This window comes from Salmo trutta, unplaced genomic scaffold (assembly GCF_901001165.1).
Source record: "Salmo trutta unplaced genomic scaffold, fSalTru1.1, whole genome shotgun sequence".
Lineage (NCBI taxonomy): Eukaryota > Metazoa > Chordata > Actinopteri > Salmoniformes > Salmonidae > Salmo > Salmo trutta.
The window spans coordinates 7,506,038-7,512,037 of record NW_021822911.1 but is presented as its reverse complement, the minus strand read 5'-3'; positions in this window follow the sequence as shown (position 1 = coordinate 7,512,037).

Here is a 6,000-nt window from a genome sequence, read left to right as displayed (position 1 = left end):
GGATGTATTATATCTGCTAATGAGGAAACCACTAGTTATGGATGTAGTATATATCTGCTAATGAGGAAACCACTAGTTATGGATGTAGTATATCTGGTAATGAGGAAACCACTAGTTATGGATGTAGTATATCTGCTAATGAGGAAACCACTAGTTATGGATGTAGTATATCTGGTAATGAGGAAACCACTAGTTATGGATGTAGTATATCTGGTAATGAGGAAACCACTAGTTATGGATGTAGTATATATGGTAATGAGGAAAACACTAGTTATGGATGTAGTATATCTGGTAATGAGGAAACCACTAGTTATGGATGTAGTATATCTGCTAATGAGGAAAACACTAGTTATGGATGTAGTATATCTGGTAATGAGGAAACCGCTAGTTATAGATGTAGTATATCTGGTAATGAGGAAACCACTAGTTATGGATGTAGTATATCTGGTGATGAGGAAACCACTAGTTATGGATGTAGTATATCTGGTAATGAGGAAACCACTAGTTATGGATGTAGTATATCTGGTAATGAGGAAACCACTAGTTATGGATGTGGTATATCTGGTAATGAGGAAACTACTAGTTATGGATGTAGTATATCTGGTAATGAGGAAACCACTAGTTATGGATGTAGTATATCTGGTAATGAGGAAACCACTAGTTATGGATGTAGTATATCTGGTAATGAGGAAACCACTAGTTATGGATGTAGTATATCTGGTAATGAGGAAACCACTAGTTATGGATGTAGTATATCTGGTAATGAGGAAACCACTAGTTATGGATGTAGTATATCTGGTAATGAGGAAACCACTAGTTATGGAGGTAGTATATCTGGTAATGAGGAAACTACTAGTTATGGAGGTAGTATATCTGGTAATGAGGAAACCACTAGTTATGGATGTAGTATATCTGGTAATGAGGAAACCACTAGTTATGGATGTAGTATATCTGGTAATGAGGAAACCACTAGTTATGGATGTAGTATATCTGGTAATGAGGAAACCACTAGTTATGGATGTAGTATATCTGCCTGGAACAAAAATGGTGAGCGAAGATTTAAGTTTTCCACAACGTTTTCTGAATATTACAGCTCAATGTCAGGACTAGATCAGGATGCTACTCAAGGAAACTCACATTAAGCTCTGTGTCTATTCACTAATTCACCACCGTGGGGAAAACTCAGGGGAGTTCTCATAGGTTGACAGCAAATATAGCCTCCATTTCCAGGTTGCTTATGAGTGGGTTCGATTCCCACTGAAGGCCAGTACAAAAATAAAAAAATGTATGAAATGTATGCATTCACTACTTTAAGTCGCTCTAGATAAGAGCGTCTGCTAAATGACTAAAATGTAAAAAAATTATGTTTGTGTTATTGTTGCAAATCAACTGCTACTTAAAATGCTATTTGGCTAGCTTTGCCATCAGCCTGACAATGAGGGTTTGTCCACTAAGTGTTTAACATAACTTCACCTAACAATAACATAGACCTACTGTAGGACCCATAACTTCCCCTAACAATAACATAGACCTACTGTAGGACCCATAACTTCACCTAACAATAACATAGACCTACTGTAGAACCCATAACTTCACCTAACAATAACATAGACCTACTGTAGGACCCATAACTTCTAACAACAACAGACCTACTGTAGGACGCATAACTTCACCTAACAACAACATAGACCTACTGTAGGACCCATAATTTAACCAAACAACATAGACCTACTCTAGGACCCATAACTATAACATAGACCTACTGAAGGACCCATAACTTCCCCTAACAATAACATAGACCTACTGTAGGATCCATAACTTCACCTAACAATAACATAGACCTACTGTAGGACCCATAACTTCACCTAACAATATAGACCTAGGACTATAAATCATTAAATATTTCAGGTGAAACATGGAAACTAAAATGTCTTTGTCATGACATTTCATAACCTGATCACCAGATAATTTTGTGAATAATCCCACTAGGCTACTCTGTAATGTGTTGTCATTCTAAATGTCCTGAATAAAGGAAAAAATCTCTGTGTGTTGTACAATAGCCTATCCATCAAGGAACAGTTCTGTACACATTATGAGCTAAGTATCTCTGTGTCCAGACAGACTAATGAGACCCTACTGTAAATCAACCAGACAATAACACTTTATAAACATCAATTTGTTAGGGATGTTGGATCCAACATGGAGCACAGCATAACTGTCTTTACCAGAGTAATGAATGAAGAAGCACTTTGGTTGTTGTTGCATGTCGTGATGTTTGTCATGTGACTGTCATTCAGAAAATGATTTCCTGGATCAGCTGATGATAGTTGAACATGTGACTGTAACTAAACAGCTACAGTATTATGTGAAATTATTGAAGAGCCACGTTAATGACAGTATCCATTTGGGTGTCAATAAAGTTAAGGTGACTCTCGGTTTTTACCATTGGATTTAGCAAACTCTGAAATGATTTTGGATTTCTGTTCCCATGAAAACTGTTTTCCCAGCTTAACATAAGGAGACACTAAATGTTACGTAGGTAGAGAGCATTTCAGAGATCTGAATACAAAAAAACTGTCCGAACAGGACAATAACCTGAACCACAAGGCCAAATCTACACTGGAGGAGCTTACCAAGATGACATTGAATGTTCCTGAGTGGCCTAGTTACAGTTTGGACTTAAATCGTCTTGAAAGTCAATGCAAGACTTGAAAATGGCTTTCTAGCAATGATCAACAACCAACTTGACAGAGCAGGAAGGATTTTAAAAGAATAATGAATATTCACATGAAGATCAGTCGCCTATTGGATGACATCACGACTTCCCATCAAGCCAACTCCTTGAAGGCCTTACTATGACATCACTCACTCCTTCTAGTTTGCAGTTGTTAAAAAAACACTATTTTGCTCAAAACATTTATTTGTTTCCTTTTAGTGTGTCTATAATTTACTGTATTTATATCACTTTTCAACAGGAAAAGTTTAAAAATCCCTTGAGGACGTCATGAACAATTCACACAGTACAAAAACATATTCAAGTGTAGAATGTCCTTTTAAAAATCACACATTAGTTCAACAACTGCAGAGTTTGTGTCCCTGTTTTATTAGATAGTACTCACTGTATTTTCTGGTGTTAATCAGATCAATGTCCCTGTTTTATAAGATAGTACTCACTGTATTTACTGGTGTTAATCAGATCAATGTCCCTGTTTTATTAGATAGTACTCACTGTATTTACTGGTGTTAATCAGATCAATGTCCCTGTTTTATTAGATAGTACTCACTGTATTTACTGGTGTTAATCAGATCAATGTCCCTGTTTTATTAAATAGTACTCACTGTATTTACTGGTGTTAATCAGATCAATGTCCCTGTTTTATAAGATAGTACTCACTGTATTTACTGGTGTTAATCAGATCAATGTCCCTGTTTTATAACATAGTACTCACTGTATTTACTGGTGTTAATCAGATCAATGTCCCTGTTTTATAAGATAGTACTCACTGTATTTACTGGTGTTAATCAGATCAATGTCCCTGTTTTATTAGATAGTACTCACTGTATTTACTGGTGTTAATCAGATCAATGTCCCTGTTTTATTAGATAGTACTCACTGTATTTACTGGTGTTAATCAGATCAATGTCCCTGTTTTATAAGATAGTACTCACTGTATTTACTGGTGTTAATCAGTTCTCCAGTCTTCTCTTCTTCGTCCTCCTCTAATGTGACAGTAATCTCCCCCTCTTCATCCTTCATTCCAAAAACGTCTTCATTTTCTTTCACTTCCTCCTCTTCTTTCACAATAACATCCTCCTCTTTCACTCTGAACGCGTCTTTCTCTTCTTTCTCTGTAACGTCTTTCTCTTCTTCTTTCACTGTAACAGCCTCACCCTCTACTTGTTGTTTTACTGTGACATCCTCCTCTTCCTTCTCCTCTTTCACGACAATGTTCAGCCCCAGAGCTTCTTTCTCCGTCCAACAGACGTCTTCTTTAGCAGGAGGAGAGTAGCTTAGTGAGCGCATGGTCGGGGATGTTAGCTAGCTAGGCTAGTGCTAACTTAACCAGCCAGATTGTTGACTTACAACGTAAATATGAAATTAAATGGGGTAGCTAGTTGTTTACACATAAGTATGTTTAAATCACAGTTACAATTAAACCAGGAAAGTGTCTAAAGAACTTGAATGTTCCGACTTTGTCGGCTAGCGAGCTACCGAGGTGGCTGCAGTTGTTGAAGAAGCGTTCCGTCCACTAGATTATACGTCACACTAGAAACATCGCCTGAAAGACACATATCGCCATATGCTGTCTGGAGGGAGGAAACGCAGTTGAGGAGGGAAAACTATTTTTCTTCTTCATTGAATTATAATATTATAAAGCAGTTTAGGGAAACGTTTTTTTTTTCTCTCCATTAAATATTAATATTATATCAACACGTACAAAGAGCAACAAGTGTTGTTTGATTAGTTCAGTTTTTTATGAGAATTTAAAACAAACTCTACATCTACTCCACATCTGTATTTCTGACTCAGTCTAATATCTAGATATCAAAATAAGCACCTAGTTATTGATACCCTTGATAAAGATGAGCAAAAATTACTGTATGAAATAAATAAATAAACTTTACCCACTACCAGGATATTTTAGCCCAAAACCTGGTTACCTCTCTGCTAGGAGGCTGAAACTTGGCCATAAGTGGATCTTCCAGCAAGACACATCAACATCCACAAAGAAATGGTTAATTGGGCACAAAATCAACATTTTCAATGGCTATCTCAGTCTTCAGACTTGAACTCCATTGAAAACCTGTGGTTTGAATTGAACAGGGCAGTCCATAAGACAGACTAAATAAATTGAGGACCTGTAGAGATTCTGTATGGAGGATTGGTCTAAGATCCCGCCCAATGTGTTCTCTAATCTCATTAAACATTTCAGTGTCGTTATCCTCCCAAGGGGAGGGTGCTGGAGTATTGAAAACATAGGTTGCAATAATTCAGACCCCTACCTTTTGAGAAATACATGTTAAACTAAATCTCTTTCTCTAAGCAATTCTATTAGTATAAAATAATATAATTTCTTTATTTTTTACATACAATATAGCTCAGTATTTTAATTCTTTATTTAATAGAGTCATTTATCTCATCTTTATCAAGGGTGTCAACTATTTTGTCCCCCACTGACCTCCATACTGCTGCTACATGGTGTAACAATACATCATGTAGATGTATATAATGAACAGACTAGGTCTATACTGCTCCTACATGGTGTAACAATACATCATGTAGACGTATATAATGAACAGACTAGGTCTATACTGCTCCTACATGGTGTAACAATACATCATGTAGATGTATATAATGAACAGACTAGGTCTATACTGCTCCTACATGGTGTAACAATACATCATGTAGATGTATATAATGAACAGACTAGGTCTATACTGCTCCTACATGGTGTAACAATACATCATGTAGATGTATACTACCGTTCAAAAGTTTGGGGTCACTTAGAAATGTCCTTGTTTTTGAAATATATATATTTTTTTGTAAACAGTGTGCTGGCTTTCTTGTTCTTTAATAACAAAGCTTTTGTAAACAGTGTTTGTTGCATGCAGCAATTCAACCATGAAGGCCTTATTCATGCAGTCTCTGAACAGTTGATGTTGAGATGTGTCTGTTACTTGAACTCTATGAAGCATTTATTTGGGCTGCAATCTGAGGTGCAGTTAACGCTAATGAACGTATCTTCTGCAGCAGAGGTAACTCTCGATCTTCCTTTCCTGTGGCAATCCTAATGAGAGCCACCCATACCTTGTCCCAACACAACTGATTGGCTCAAATGCATTAAGAAGGAAAGAAATTCCAAAAATGTACATTTAATTGAAATTAATTCCAGGTGACTACCTCATGAAGCTGGTTGAGAGAATGCCAAGAGTGTGCAAAGCTGTCATCAAGGCAAAGGGTGACTGCTTTAAAATATCTCAAATATAAAATATATTTTG